The following is a 17827-nucleotide window of genomic DNA, read 5'->3' on the forward strand; positions in this document are numbered from 1 at the left end:
TTTCCTCTGGTGCGCCAAAAATATTTTCTGATGCTGATTGGGAGTCTAAACATCGTATAGTAACTAACACTGCTTCTTTCAGCTATTTGGGATTGGTTAATCTGTAGACATACAGGACATATTTAATTTCTCATTACAGCGCTCAACATGTCCCCAAAAAAGGGAAACAAGCCAGAAAGATCTGCCAAAAAGCAAACATCTGCGAACCCCTCTGTCAACAATTTTTTCAAACAACTAGATTCATCTACTAAAAAAATGACAGCCACACGTGACACCAGGACTGATGTATCATCTGCTTCATCTGAATCGGAGGGGGAGAGTCTGGCTTCTGCCATCTCAGTCCCCAAAGCTCTCCTAGACTCACTACCCTCCAAAAAAGATTTCTCTGTACTAATCTGTCAAGTGAAGCAGTGTATTAGAGAGGAGATTTCTGAGATCAAAAACGACCTATCTGACATGGGCCAAAGGGTGGAGAAATTGGAGGACAGCTCGGACCTCGCCAGCTCCAATATAACCTTTCTCCGCTCTAAGGCCGCGACACAAGATGACCTCATACTCCAGATGGAAAATGAAATAGACGACTTAGAAAATCGGAGTCGTCGAGGCAACATTAGAGTAAGGGGAATCCCAGAGACGATACCAGCAACAGAATTGGAGGACTATTTACAAGGCCTTTTTACCTTCATCATTGGGGTTGACCCTGAAGCCACTATAGCTTTGGATCGCTTCCACAGAGCCTTGCGAGCAAAGCCCCTTGGAGACCAGCCTCCAAGGGATGTTATTGTTAAAATCACAAGCTACCAAATCAAAGAGGAGATTATGAAGAAAGCGAGGCAGAAATACCCACTCAAATACAGATCCGAACCCGTTCAGCTGTATGAGGATCTGACACCCAGAACTCTACAGAAGAGAAGAGAATTTAAACACTTTACGGCTAAGCTGAGAGAACGCAATATCCCATATAGATGGGGCCACCCTTTCAACCTTCAAATACCTTGGAGGGGAAGACGACTGATCTGTAACTCTGTTGAAGATATTCCAAAGGTCTGTAAAGATTTAGAGATAACACCACCCTCCCCGCCTACTGAATCCACTGAAACAGCGGCAAGGGAGGCTAGACCTGCTCCACCACTTCCACAGAGAACAGAATGGAAGAAAATCACAACAAAGACTGTCAATAATGAATCCCGAGTTCTTGGTCCCACGGCTACATTGGGGAAGTAACTTTCTCACACATGGGACAATTATAACTGAACTTGTATACAATGATGAACATTGTTGGTCCTAGATGCGCCCCAGTGCTGTGGAGCCTGCCCGTCTTGGCCTTCCCCGGAATTTTATGATGGGGGGGCTGGGGTGGTGCGGGCTCTGTCTGCAGTTCTGGGGGATGGGGTACCTGCTGGTTAGTAGAGAAGATGCCAGCGGGAGAAAGAGCGGTATAAGGTAACAGCTCGACCAGCGGAGGCCCTGCCCTGCTGATTGTTCTAAATTAGTTCTAAGTTAATATGCAATAATGTTAGCTATGTTGGATAGTCCCTATAGGCTATACTTAATTGTCTGGCTGTGTTTCTCTGTTTTCTGGTAAAGAATTGGTGTCTATGGTATCATCTGCCTTGCCACACAAGATGCACTATATACACTAAGTCTTAGGAAAATATGATGCCCGACTGGGGTTTGTATTCCCCCTACAAGAAAAATACTGTTCTATGTTTTACATGTTTGCACCAGTTGTGCTATGTTTGTTATGTTTATATATTTTTTTTTTTTTTTTAAATCAAAGTTTTTTATTAAAGGTAATTAGTAGTACAACATGTATGACATATACACAGAAATACCATTTCCTCAATACAATATCAATCCTATATGGAGGATGACTAATACAAAATACTGAAGTAGCTTTTGGGATCATCTATCTATACACAAAAATGTCATGCCAGCAAAATACCCAAAGATTGATTAGTCACACTAATATATAACAATCATAACGAATTATAACAGTCGTCCTTTATGCAAATATGGTAATCAGGTTTGATACCTTAGTTTTTTATTATATTCGTTGTGATGGCCGTAGTGCCTCTTTGTCATGAGATACTGTCTGATATGATGATATTTTAAACTAGCCTACTTAGTATGATAACAACTAGCAAGGGGGGCACAAATCTATAATAGCAGGAGGCGGATTAATACCGCCCAATATTTCACCATACTAAGTGAATATAGAAATAAAGATTCATAAAAAATATGACCTTCCAGATGTTGCTGATAGGTGCGAATGTAGAAGAGAAAGTCTTGATTACTAATAATGCTGATATTAACATAATATGAGAAAATTATTCTCATAAAATACAGGAGTGATATACAAAGGAAAATGAGGATTGAGACTGTAGGATAGGAGGAGTATGTGCATAAGTGTTTAGGCTACCTATTTTCAATTATAGGTGACTTGATAATAAAGTCAAAGAAGGTGGGTATGAGAAACAAAAGTAAATGTAACCAGGCTGAAATAGTATTAGGCTCCCTCATGAAATATTTAAACTAGTTACAACTTCCACAAATTAACATGTCATATCTCAATTACGAAATGTCCAATTAAACATTGGCTTAGGGGTCCCAATGTTATAGAAAATTATACAGCATTGCCTACACACCTCTCCTTGTTTGAGCGGACCAGGAATTAAACAAAGTGCAATTGTAATACAAGGAAGCCTAGTTTGTGCATTGATGAGCTAGCTGAACCTTAGCATAGAAAAAGGCATAATAGTAGAAGGACACATCTTGATATATGATATCTATATTATATATTGTTACCCAATAAATCTTCTTTAGAGTCATGGATATTTGACCCAGCACATTAGATAAAAAATATATACATACTAGTCTCATTAGGAGGTTATGCCTTCCCTATATTTCAAAGTCATTTATCTCTTTGAACATCCTAACTATCAAGAAAAAACCTTAGTGTGCGCATACTATGTCGGAACTCTAACTTATGTGAATTATAAACACAGTAGATAATATTACATAGAGCAGACTACACATTAGATATAAACAGTTAATTCGCCCCTGGTGGGGAATACATGCTAACGTAGTGCCAAGATAAGTGTATCAGGTACCATTGATGTATATAACTTGCTGTTGTCTCTTTAAGTGACCACATTTTGAACAAGGTGTATGAGTCCCAAAACTCAATGTCATAATTAAATAGTCAGCATCATCTTATGGAAGTCTGCCACGTATGATGAAGCTATCTACATCTGAACAAAATTACCCGATCCCCTTTCTGATGCTTCTGAACTTGTCCCCGCAATAGGGTGAGCTCCAACTGTAGAATGTGGTAAACGGGTACAAAAAAATGGCTCCTCAAACCGTATCTGACGCTTCAGAGAAGGGAATTGCAGACAAACAAGAGTATTCAGGATCACAGCAGACCTAGCTAGAAGACAGCCCCCAGTGATATGCCAGTCTCCGGTCAGCACCGGAGCAGTAAATATCTTCTCGTAATACATCGGGTGGTCGGCCGCACCCACCCGCACTCCTTCAGGTATACTCTCAGTCCCGAGGGTAAAATAAGTAAAGGCGTCTCCTAAGTCTCCACTGTTTTGATGTAGTAAGTCAGCTTCCTGCGATCCCATGTTCGGTGCTCTCCGTGAAACTGGGATGGAAGAAGTAGTCCCAGCTACACTAAAAGGAGGTTGTAAATGGCCATGCTGCGGGTCTAGCTCCATGGTAGTCGCCATTTGCAATTGAGAGCACTGCTGCTTTTGAGGGCGGGCTTTCGCGAGATATATCAAATGAGCAAAAGCAGTGTCTATTTTCTTAGTTAGAGCAACCAGGATGTCTTGTAGCTCATTAGGTGATGTCTCATCCATACTGACAAATGGCCTCACTCCCTAGTATTAGTGATGAAATGAATCTGCTTAACCCGGCAGATCGGGGGGGATGATCATATGAGAAAAAAAAGGCCGCTACTGTATCTATCCAGATGCCTTAAATAAAGATTCTGTATAAACGATCTCCATATAAAACACATCAGTCAGTTCAGCTGAGCTTCGTACATCCAATTCTGCCAAAAAGAATTCTGAACTTCCAGGTGATAGGCAAATAAACAACTAACTTTCTTTATATAGCTTGGAGCCTTTGTATTTTGCGTCTGGATATGGCGGCTGCTAGGACACGCCCCTATATTTTGTTTTATTTATCTACAGATGTACTGTTATTGGTTACAGCCTAATATGAAACTTACTCATTACGACCATGACCACTCCTCACAGAGCTTTACACACCTGTTCCATCTTAAATCTATAAAGAGAGTATCAAACAAATATGCCGTCCCAAGTTAACACACAATCCATACAAATCCTCACTCAGAATGTGAGAGGTTTTAACAGCCCTAACAAGAGAAGTATGGCCATTAGGGATCTGTGCGGGAGAGGAGGAAAAATATTCCTACTACAGGAGACTCATTTCAAGACAGGGGGAATTCCTAAGTTTTTCTCCACTCAGTACCCATTACATTTTCATAGTACTAACTCACATAAAAAGGTCAATGGTGTCAGCATATTGATACATAAGTCTATCCCTTTCCAGCTTCAATCTATAGACAAAGACAAAGATGGCAGATACTTAGGTATAATGGGACTACTATTTGGTAAACCAGTAACCATCATAAATTTATACTGCCCTAATATGGGACAAGATATGTTTTTCTCATGTGTTACTAATAGAATAGCAGATTTAACCAAAGGCCCCCTGATATTGGCAGGAGATCTTAATGTCCCCCTGGTACCAGATATAGATAGTTCCAACCCGGCCACTCGACATAATCACAAAGCTCTCTGCTCCATTTGGAGGGATATTAGGAAATTGACACTTCACGACGCATGGAGATATGCACACCCCCACACTAGGGATTACTCCTTTTTCTCAAACCCTCAAAAGAGCTACTCGAGGCTTGACTACATCCTAGTAGATCATATGGCCCTATCTTTAATTAAAACAGTTAATATTAGGCATACGGTATGGTCGGACCACTCCCTAGTGGAGTGCAAACTGATATGGCCATCTGCCCCTGTTAAACCCTTTTTGTGGCGGCTAGATAATTCTCTCCTGACGGACAAAAAAGTGATAGAGTCATTTGCTGAACATCTAGACACTTATTTTACCCTTAATAACACTGCGGAAGTCACGCCCGCATTGGTTTGGGAGACCCATAAAGCCTACATTAGGGGTGAATTCATTAAACTTAAAGCCCTTAAGCGAAAACAATCCCTTAATGAATACACTAAATTAGCTCAAGAGGTTCTGGAAGCTGATCTTGCTCTGAAGCTCCACCCTACAGATGGAGCTTTAGTTAAAACTCTTCAAGAAAAAAGAGATGAATTGAATAAACACTTACAAATTGAATCCCAGATATATCAATTACACATAAAACAGAAATACTATGGAGAGGGAAATAGGACAGGGAAACTCCTGGCGAGGGCGTTAAAAGCACAACATGCTAGCTCATATATTCACTCCCTCAAAACACCACAGAACACCACAATAGAAGACACAAAATCCATTGGAGACTCCTTTAAAAATTTCTATCATAGACTCTACAATTTATACCCTAATAGACAACTTACTCAGCACCAGCTAAAATGCGAGCAATATTTAGACAAGGTAACCCTTCCCAAACTTACTGAAAGTGAAGCGATGCTATTGGACGCCCCAATATCTGAGAGGGAAGTGCTAGACGCCATAAAGGAGTTGAAGCCAGAGAAGGCCCCAGGCCCTGACGGTTTCAGTAACCGATACTATAAATTATTTAAAACCCAACTTGTACCACATTTGCTCTCTCTGTTTAACCATATTTCGGAACTTGTAGTTTTCCCCGATTCTATGTTGCAGGCCCATATTTCAGTCCTCCCCAAACCGGGAAAAAAGCCAGATACCCCAGCTAATTTCAGGCCAATCTCTCTGTTAAATGTAGATCTCAAGATATATGCCAAAATCCTTGCGAACAGAATTAACACAATACTGCCCAATCTTATTCATTATGACCAAGTTGGTTTTGTACCACAGAGAGAGGCCAAAGATAATATATGTAAAGTACTGAATCTATTAGAATACATTAAAAAATCAAACATTCCTGCAGTATACCTATCAACAGATGCTGAAAAAGCGTTTGATAGACTAGACTGGACCTTTTTACAATCTACCCTCCAAAAATTTGGCTTCCCCTCAACGTTTATCCAAAAAATATTTGCATTATACTCCAACCCTTCTGCTCAGATTAAGGTCAATGGGGCCCTCTCTGACCATTTTGAAATTCGGAACGGCACGAGGCAGGGATGCCCGCTTTCTCCCATTCTCTTTATCTTATCTTTAGAGCCACTAGCTGTAAAACTACGTGAGCATCCAAACATAACAGGTATAACTATCAAGGAAGAAACATATAAATTAGCAATGTTTGCTGATGATATCCTGATGACCCTGATTGATCCAATACATTCCCTCCCACATGTACAGAATACTCTGCAAGCCTTTGGGGCTGTATCAAATTTTCTTATAAACACCAATAAATCAGAGTTATATCCAATCAACCTTACAGAAAGGCAGGTAACACAGATTCAACAAACATTCCCATATAAAATTCAGACCCAAGCGTTAAAATATTTAGGAATTTTTCTCTCCCATAATGCAGAAACCATTCGAAAACTGAACTATGGCCGCCTGTTAGAGGAATTCCAGCAATTAACAACCTCTTGGCTCCCCAAAAAGAATATCTCTTGGCTGGGGAGAATAGCTGCTGCCAAGATGACTTTGCTACCAAAGGCCCTATATGTCATGCAGGCCTTGCCAATTTCGGGGATTACAACAGATATTAGCAAATTACAATCTATAATGGACACTTATATTTGGTGCCGTAGACCCCCACGGCTGGCAAAAAACACATTGTACAGGCTTAGGGAAGAGGGTGGGCTAGGGGTCCCGAATCTACACTTTTATAAACTGGCAATTACCCTAAATAGAATTGTGGAATGGTGTAGACAGGGGACCGAATCTTATAAGAGATGTATCCACTTAGAATCCCAATTATTAGGAGTACCCCAATTGGGTATAATGTGTTGGGCCCCTTACAAACCCCCCCTAGGGAAGATTGCAGATTACCCAATAATCAAAGAAACATGGTCAACCTGGTCCAAACTTATAACATCAACTTATTCACCACTGACAACACTTAACCTTAATAGGGAACTTCGGGAGGGTCCCATAGGGATAAATCAATCTGTAAATACAACCTCAAAATTCCTAGACTATACCCCCGTGTTCGCGCTAGTGGAAAGAGGGAAACTAGTACAGAGAGATATGTTGCTCTCACAAGGCTTTACCCAATTCCAATCCTGGTTCGCCTATCACCAGGTACGCCATTACCTTTCCATGCACAAATATAAACAGGATTTATCCAGAGCCCGAACTGTATTTGAACTCCTTTGTTCCGCCCAACAAACCCCCAAGAAAGTCATATCACTTATGTATAAAAATATTCTCAGATCACACTACCCCAACAAACCAAATTACACTAAAAGATGGGAGGGAGAACTAGGGATAGAAGCCTCGCACAAGCAATGGGACTCATGGTTTCAGGCGACTGCTAAATCAGCGCATTCGGCGGCAGCACTTGAAACCAATATCAAAATACTCACCAGGTGGTATCTGACCCCTAGCAAATTAAAACACATGTTCACAAAAGCCAGCAATAAGTGCTGGAGAGGGTGCGACCAAGAGGGCACTATGCACCATATTTGGTGGGGATGTGATAAAATACAACCATTCTGGACTCAAGTCCAAACACAGATAGGTAAAATTCTTGGAACTGACTTGGTCCTTACCCCTGAGGGAGTCTTATTTAACGCCAGCCCACATATCCCCTGTAAAATTAGAAAATGTCTCTATCAAATTTTACTAAATGCCGCAAAAAGACTTATCCCAAAGTTCTGGAAGAAAACCCACCCACCCTCGATCACTCATTGGCTTGACCTAGTTAAAAATACCTTGATATTGGAAAGATTATATTATCTTAGACTGGGCCGTTTGAATTTTTACCATGATATGATATTTTTATGGGAACAATATTTATATAATGGGAGGACAAGGTCTCTGGAAATTGAGGTGGAGAGGGGAGGTGTGATTATGTGATCATTTGATTTTTGCTCATGGCCAACCCTTGAGCTGAATACATGGGGAGATTGGTACACAAGCAAGGGTGGCATGGCTGAAGAAACTATAGGTTGGCCCTTGCAGCAATAGACAAATCTTAGAGTTCAAACACCTAGCTAAAAATCTTGAGTGATAACCTGTGAAACCCTAGAGGGTCTACAACTGTAGTTAAGGTGGACATGTAGTTATAAACAATGCTCTGGGTCTAAACCGAAAGCCATAGATGTTGGAAAAAATAACGTATCTGTATATTGTTGAATCTGTCATGTTGTTTAACCTGATTCATTTTTTCTTTGTTTGTTTGTTTGAAAAATTAATAAAAAGATATTTTAAAAAAAAAAAAAAAAAACATACAAGCACATACACCCTTTGCACATACACATACATACAAACATGCATACAACACACACATAAACATGCATAAAAAAACACAAACATACAAGCACATACACCCTTTGCACATACACATACATACAAACATGCATACAACACACACATAAACATACATACAAACACACACATACAAGCAGATACACCCTGCGCACATACATACATACAATACACACATAAACATACATACTCACATATAACACACACGTACATACAACACACATACACATATAGATATACATGGTAGTATGGTTAGTGGGCAAGGGGCATGGCTCCGCAATATTCATGGCAGAGCTTTAAATGGCAGAACTTTTCATTGTTATGACATAAATATATAAGACAGGGAATACTCATTACAGTTTATTGGGCATTTTCCATAAAACGTTCTATTCATGCTAAAACAGTTGTAAGTTTTACTATGACCAGTACACAATGTCTGTGCTACAAATAAACTGACGTTTTGTTGCTATAACTCGGCTACGATGTGCTGGAGCCAGAATATTTATAGAATCTATATGTTTTTTATTTTTTGTAAAATAATGTTATCATTAGGTGGCAGAGCATGGTAGTATGGTTAGTGGGCAAGGGGCATGGCTCCGCAATATTCATGGCAGAGCTTTAAATGGATAGAAAGGTCAAAAGGCCCACTCAGCATATGTGCGTAACAGACATCACAAATCTCCCTGATGCCAGCAAATGGAATGCAATCTTCCTGAAAAATCCATGGAAATATTAGGGTTTCAAGGTGTACAATATATAACTGGGAGGGGGGGGGGCGCAGTATCGTGTGTAGCCACCTCACTGAAATTAGTTTTTGCAGGTTAGGGTGTCTGCTATATTCGGTAGATTTCTGGGGAGATCCTGGTTGAGAGTCTCTGGTACTGTTTGTAATTATGTAAGTGGCTCCTTCATTGCCTATTTTTTTGGTTACAAGAGAATATTTGTAAATTTATGGCATTTGTAAGAATATTATAGAGATAGGCTTGCTCCGATTGTGCTGCTGCTAGCTAATCAGTGAGCTGAAGGGGGTTAGTTTAGAGACTTGTATGACTTTGCTTACAATTTTTTATTCAACTGAACTTAGCTCCATGTTTGGTTACCGCAAACTCTGGAAATCCTCTAAGTAAAACAGCATCAAAGTTCAGCTGAATAAAAAAAAATGAAATAAGCAAATCATTCAAATATAATTTATTTTCTAAACGTACCCCCTTCAGCTCACTGGTTTGCTAGCAGCTGCGCATGAGCAGAATATAGAATCTATTGATCTCTATTCTAGTCATGCGCATATTTGGTGGATCTGGAGTGTGTCATTCAGCTCAAGACAACAGTGTCTCTATGCGGTTGCTCTTGTCACTGAGTTACGTGACTAGGATATGTGACTAGCAGCTTTCTTCAGGAATATATATGTTATTCATCTTTGCCTCACTCTGTAGTCAACATAGTGACTTCCTTGCTTATACATAACTACTTCTAATAAATGTTTCATGACTTTTCCTGCTTGACTCTATTACTCAACATTATGAAGAGTTCAAGGTCTGGAAGGGCTAAGACATGTTTGTCTCCATTCTCAATTGCTGTAATTTTTTTTTAAATGCAAGCTGCTTACACCAAAATGTAATATAATAGGGCAAATTACTATTATAGGCCACCCAAGATTTTTGTAAGGCCCATTGGTGATTAATGGTTGTAACTCCCCTTCCTTGCTAATATCTTGTAACCCACAGAGCAGACTTATAAGATGATGTAGTTTTAATTTTGGCAAAAAAGGTATTGAGCGTGCAGGTGCAAACTTTCCTGGGTTATACTGAACATTTGGGGACATAAGTCTCCTCTAAAAATCCTAAAATAGCTAACATTTAAAAGATGTTTATATATATATATATATCACAGGTAGCCCTCAGTTTACGCCGGGGTTAGGTTCCAGAAGGAATGGTTGTAAATCGAAACCGTTGTAAATTGAAACCAAGTTTATAATGTAAGTCAATGGGAATTGAGGGAGATAGGTTCCAGGCCCCTCTCAAAATTGTCCTAAGTAACACCTAATACATTATTTTTAAAGCTTTGAAATGAAGACTTTAAATGCTAAACAGCATTATAAACCTAATAAAATAATCACACAACACAGAATATATAATTAAACTAAGTTAAATGAACAAAAACATTTGCTAAACAGCATTATAAACCTAATAAAATAATCACACAACACAGACTTCACTTTCATTTTTCTGCAAACAGTTATTTCTATGCATTCCAATCTGGACTGATTTATAGACAGGAAGATCTTGTTCCTTTGAAATATGCTCGATAGCTCAGGTCTGGTTAAACTGATTAATTTCAGCTTGCTTGGCTTTTCTGCAACACAAGCGGACAGCTTCACCTACTGGCTATTTTAATAAATGCACTGCTTCTCAATGCTTTTCAATAGCAGTCACATGACTGGAAAAAAAGGTTGTTATTCTGAAACAGTGTAAATTGAACCGTTGTAAAACGAGGGCCACCTGTGTGTATATATATATATATATATATATATATTGCTCTACCTTTTATAGATAGTCTTTACCATACCACACTGTATTTTATTTTGTGAAACAATGTCTGCAATAAATTGTCTACAATGTCCTCAATCAATTGTTTGTGTGTTATGTTATTTCAACGTTATTATTCTTCTTTTTGTGTATCATCATGCTATTTATAGTTTGATCAACGGAAAATATACCATGTGAGTATATGTTGAATTCCAGTCTTCTACACCATTGCATTTTTTGGGGTAAATTGTAAGCTGCTGTCATTTTGGTTATTCTGATTTTTATGTCTTTCACCAGATTCCTGATCTCTTTGAAGCCATCTTCGCCTGATCTTGATTTTCAGAGGATCCATCCCAGCATTACCCCCCAAGAGGAGTGTCCCTCCACGGACAAAACACCCTAGTGGTAAATTAGTTAAATTATATTTGTATGGTTGTTTTGTGTGCTGCTTACAAGTAGCACACAGAATGTTGTCTGTCAGTGTGTGTATGTATGTCTGTCATAGACAGTGTGTGTGTGTTTTTATGCCAGTGTGTGTTTCTGCCTGTGTTTGTGTGCATGTTTAAATTGACCTTGTATGGTTGTTTTGTGGTCTGTTTACAAGTAGCACACAGAATGTTGTCTGTGAGTGTGTGTATGTATGTCTGTCATAGACTGTGTGTGTGTGTTTTTATGCCAGTGTCTGTGTGTGTGTGTGTGTGTGTGTATGTCAGTGTGTGTGTGTTTCTGCCAGTGTCTGTGTGCATGTTTACATTTACCTTGTGTGGTTGTTTTGTGGTTTGTTTACAAGTAGCACACAGAATGTTGTCTGTCAGTGTGTGTATGTCTGTCAGACTGTGTGTGTGTGTGTCAGACTGTGTGTGTGTGTGTGTTCATGCCAGTGTGTGTGTGTGTGTGTTTAAATTGACCTTGTATGGTTGTTTTCTGGGCTGTTTACAAGTTTATTATTCTTTTTGTGTCTCATCATGCTATTTATATCTTTGTTTGTTCAAAATAACAGTTGAGTATATGTAATTAAATGTATGAATTTATGAATATAGAGAAGTGATAGAGAGATATTGCGTTTGCTACATATAGGTCATCGTTTGTGTGTTAATATGTATGTGTGTATATATATATATATATATATATATATAAATCTATTTTTACGTTCCTTAGAAACAATGTCCTTGTGCATTGTTAAAGAATGCCCCAACTCAAGCAAGTCGACGAAGCTACATCTACAGATAACGTTACACGTATTTCCAAGAAGTGCACAAAGCATCCGTCTGTGGTTGACTGCCACAGCACAATTTGAACATTGCATGGATGCAATGGTAAATACTGTAATGGAGACAAATAAGACATCCCGCTATCGTATGTGTTCTCTACATTTCACACCGGACAAATATGGTTTGAAAAAAAGTCTTGTCAGAGATGCAATTCCAATGTTTTTGGTAATCTTCTGTTTACGCAAATACTGCGTTTGCAACAAGAATCATCTGCTGCGCCAATATTTACAACAGCACACCCCAACGCAAATACTACCAAACAAAAAATTGTAATTTCTTTGAAAGATGGGAAACCAATAGAACATTGTGTTGAGTTGTCGGATAACTGCAATTCCACTTCGAAAACAATGACATCTCAAGGTAATAATTGTCATGTCTGTGGACATATAATACAGCCTGCTTACAAGGATGCATCAACTAACACTTCAATAGATATGGTACATAGAGGAACTCAGAGTGATAGCATTCGTAACAGTGTTTCCAAATACACCCAAACTCACTCTAATTTGCGACGAAAGAATGTTTCTACATACACTCATGATTTAATAAAAAAGAAAGATGCATACTGTTGGACAATGTGTCACCTCCAAGAATTTGAAAGTAAATGTGTTCAAACTATGATTAAAATACCAACAAGGATGGAAAGTACTTTTAATGGCGATGTACTGGAAGATGACCTAGCACCGTTAGTGGCCAGTATGTCACCTATATACCCAGTTTCTGCATTGGATACTTCACTAGTTACTGATGTTGAAATAATGGATGACACTGTGATTTCCGAAAGTGTTGGAGAAAAATCGTTACTTAGAGATCCCAAAGACAGTCCAGAAATGACCATGTCTTCGGAAGCTGATATCAGCTACCAAGAAAACACAACAGCCCAAGATATTTCCAAAGAAAAAAAATATCTGATATTTAATTCATGTTTGGATTACCTTTTGCAATTTGTTCCTTGTCAATTTCAACAATGCAAAGCTCCTATAATTGTGAGAAATAAAAGAGAGCTGGGAAGCATTCTATTTGTGACAGGCGAGTGTTTGTCAGGACACCAAACTAAATTATGGCAAAGTCAACCGACTATTGGACAATTGCCAGTTGGCAATCTAATTATTTCTGCTGCAATACTATTCAGTGGCAACCATTTTGAAAAAATTAAGGAATTTCACATGTTTCTTGGTTTACAAAGTATAAGTAAACCAACATTTTATAACATACAGAAGAGATACTTGTTTCCAGTGATTGACAATCATTACTTGAAAGAAAGGGATAATATCATAAGTAGTATGCAAGACAGAGGAATCACTTTGTGCGGCGATGGGCAATGTGATAGCCCTGGATACAGTGCAAAGTATTGCACATATACAATGATTGAGGACGAAAGCAAAAAAATTATTGATTTCAATGTTGTCCAAGTCACCGAAGCATCCTCATCAGTTGCTATGGAGGCAAAAGCATTCAGGAGATGCATGGATAGCATTATCAATGAAAATTTACTTGTTCTACAGGTCGCCACAGATCGGCATATTAGTATACGCAAGATTATTCGAGAGGAATATCCTTTTCTGAAGCATCAATTTGATATCTGGCATTATGCCAAAAACATTCATAAGAAACTAAACGCTATAAGACGCAAGAAAAACGGTAGAGAACTCACACCCTGGGTCCCCGCAATTGTGAATCATCTGTGGACCTCAAGCATGGTATGTAAAGGGAATGATGAACTCATGCGAGAAATATGGCGATCTTGCTTGTATCTTACATGCAATATACACAATTGGGAAGGTGGCACATTGATTAAAGAGTGTGCACATGATGATCTGGACAATGAGGAACAACGTGAATGTCCATGGTTGCATCCCAAGGGAAAGGCTTTTGAATCTCTTCAAGAGATTGTTTTTGACCCAAGGATGGACAAAGATTTTAAAAGTCTTTCACAGTTTTGTCATACCGGAGCAATAGAGGTATTTCACAGCCTGGCCCTCAAATATCGCCCAAAAAGAGTCCACTTTAAAATGGACGCTATGGAGGCCAGGACTAAACTTGCTGTTCTTGCCCATAACAACAATACAGAGAGGATCCATGAACGGAAAAAAAGAGAATCCATAAACAGTGGAATTGTGGGGGCACTAAAATTCAAAGCTGTGTTTCCAAAAAGCAAAAGTGAGTGGCAGATGAGACCTATATATGAGTCAATGAAAATGGATCATATATATACCATGATTGCTGATGTACTACGTCTTGCTTGTGAAGATATGGAAAGTACCTGGGAATCTCGCAATACATCATTGCCTGACAATATTGCTTCAATTCCATGTCCAAGTAAAGAAACACTTTTGTTGAGTAAAAAGTCCCGTTTCCTACCGAAGTAAAGCTTACTCTCATTCATCATTGAATCTATCTCAATCCAATAATTTTTTTTTTAATTGGTCTGTTTGAAGTGTTATTTTTTTTTATGTACCTAACTTTGTTTTGTTTTTTTGGTTTATTTGAATAAAAAATGAATTGAGGACATGTGTGGATTTTTTTTTCTTTTATTTAGGCAACACCTCTGGGCTTAGGTTTTGATTAGGCGTGCGCATTTAAATTCCAAAAAAATGTAGAGCAATTGTAAACAATAAACATTCTGATTAAATAAAATACGTTAAATTAACTTATAAAAAAGTGCAAACTGAAGATATAGAAAAATAAAAATTCAATCCCATATCATATCATTAGCGGGACCATCTTCATCCACATTTCTAAAACCTATATAAATATTATCCGGTGCTGGAAAGTGTTGTCTAATCATCTTAACAACACAAGATGGGATTGGCTTTCTTTGACGAGGCCCGAGACGTCCATGTACACGAAGCGTAAATCTTCTGTAGGCTACACGACGGTAATCGCTGCACACCAAACACATTTATGTTAGTTTTAATGGTATAGAAAAGGTCAACATTTTCTCATATGTGTGGATACAGTAAATGAAATACACAAAAATTATATCAAAAACACAAGCATCGCATAAAGAAAAAATTATCCGTGGTCACAACTTTCAGAAAAATAGTTTAAGGGGTTATACTATTTGCGTTGGCATTCTTTGACATTGTCCACAAGAACACCAGTACTTTCCTGTTAATTGATAGTGCTCTCTTGTGTTTTCAGAGGGTTCCATCTATGTGTCTGTCGACTATTGAAATTATCTGTCAAATAAACTAAATTGATGTTTTGATATATACTCATCCAAAATGAAATATAGTCATATACACTTAGCATATTGATGTGTATTTCGATAATTACCTTTCTCTCATCGCCCTTTCTCTATTTATGCCATGGTATTCAAAGGTCATGCCATACCCGAAAAATTCCTCATTACTCTCACGACTTGCAAGTTCTTCTGACACATAAGGTTGAGTAGCGACACAACAAACATCTGGATCCAAGAAATTTACTATTTTGGACACTTCCCTACAACAAACAGACTCTATTTCCATGGACATTACTTGACATTGTCCACAAGAACACCAGTCGGTGTTCCCTGTCCGTTGGGATGTTTGCAGTTCTGTGCTTTCTTGTGAATCGATAGTGCTCGGTTGTGTTCTCAGAGGGTCCCATCTATGTGTCTGTCGACTATTGAAATATTCGGGCCTAGAATGCCTTCGAGCATCCATTTCTAATCTCTATTTAAAATAATAAAATAAAAATATTAGTAATGCATAATTAATCAATATATCGTAATAACACAATGGTTATAAATACTCACCAAATTTTCTATCTCTTCCAAATCCAGATCAAACATTGTGCGACCACGTTTAGAATTTGGCGCAGACATTCTGTAATTTCTATTCCAGATTACAATTTAAAATGTTAGTGTATGTAGAAAACAGTTACACGATAATAAACTTGATGCAAGCGTCGGCGCTGTGTATTACGTTCAAAGTGTCTCTCTGTAAAAGTGTATCTTTATGTTTTGAATTTTTATTGTAACTAGTAAATGCCTAACTAGTACACGATTGTTTGACCATATATATGTCTGTTATAGGTGAGGATCTTGCATACAGAAGCTCACAGAGAAGCACAGCAACTGACACCAGCCAATCCCAGATGCTCCCACTTCTATGGGTCAATTCCAAGCATCGGACGCTGTTCAATTGTATCTGAAGTTCTTACAACGTCTACAAAAGTATAATTTTGTAGCTGCTATTAATAAAGTTTTATATTATGCATTCTTATTTATTTGAAAAATTTGCTTTTTTTGTTTGTTTTACTATAAAAGGGACAGCCACTAAACATTATGTATTTCTAAAGCATTGATGTATGTAGGTTGCTAGGTAGGTATAGAGGTATGTGTGTATATATGTGTGTGTGTATATATATGTGTATATATATATATATATATTTATATATATATATATATATATATATATATATATATATATATATATATATGTGTATATATATATATATATGTATATATATATATATATATGTATATATATGTGTATATATATATGTATATATATATGTATATATGTATGTATATATATGTATATATGTATGTATATATATGTATATATATATATATATATATATATATATATATATATATATATATATATATATATATATATATATATATATATATATATATAGGGGGGAGTTTGATTTGTGAAGGAAAAAATCCAACACAAAGCAATGGAAAGTTAGCGCTGAGTGTTACTATTTGTATCTGATTGGAGTTATGAGTTTCGAAAACCTGGAAATGCAGCTGTAATGAGGTGTGTATGAAGGAATTGATTGCTCAAATGGGAGGCAAAAAAATCCTAGCAAACAGAAAAATGCAAGAGGAGAGAGTGTAAAACAGCGCTTATCCTAGGTACAAAACCCTGGTCTCACTAGTGGTATTAGTTATGATTAAAGGTAAATATAGATGTACATGAGTCTATTCGAATACTCTGTCATATACAAAATATTTTTCACACAGTGTGTTGTTCCTTGTATTAGAGGTGGTAGTGATGACAGTGACAACAAATTATAATAGTCAATGAGATAGTCTCAAATGGAGACTAGATATCCATTAGGAAATATACAGGAAAATCTGGTAGGTATTACACTTACTAGAACAGACCTCAATCATATGAGGTAAGTTGCCGCCTCTTGTAAGTGTGAAACTTCCGTGGTCCTGGTGTGGCTGTGGTAGTAGGGTCAGATGGTAGTGTTCTTCTCCTCTCAGAGTATGTGCCTTTCCCCTCTTAGAGTATGGACTTTCAATCCTTCTAGAGGCTGGTATTCTGTTCCCTTCACGTTCTCACAGAATTATGCAAAAGAAATAGAGTGCAAGGACATAGCGTAAAACCGTTTAATAAAAAATATATTAAGGTATTAAAAACAGACAAATGGCAACTCACATTAAGAGTCCTCAAACATATGAGGCATGTAGATACACTTAGATATAGTTTT

The sequence above is a fragment of the Bombina bombina genome, chromosome 8 (genome assembly GCF_027579735.1).
Source record: "Bombina bombina isolate aBomBom1 chromosome 8, aBomBom1.pri, whole genome shotgun sequence".
Lineage (NCBI taxonomy): Eukaryota > Metazoa > Chordata > Amphibia > Anura > Bombinatoridae > Bombina > Bombina bombina.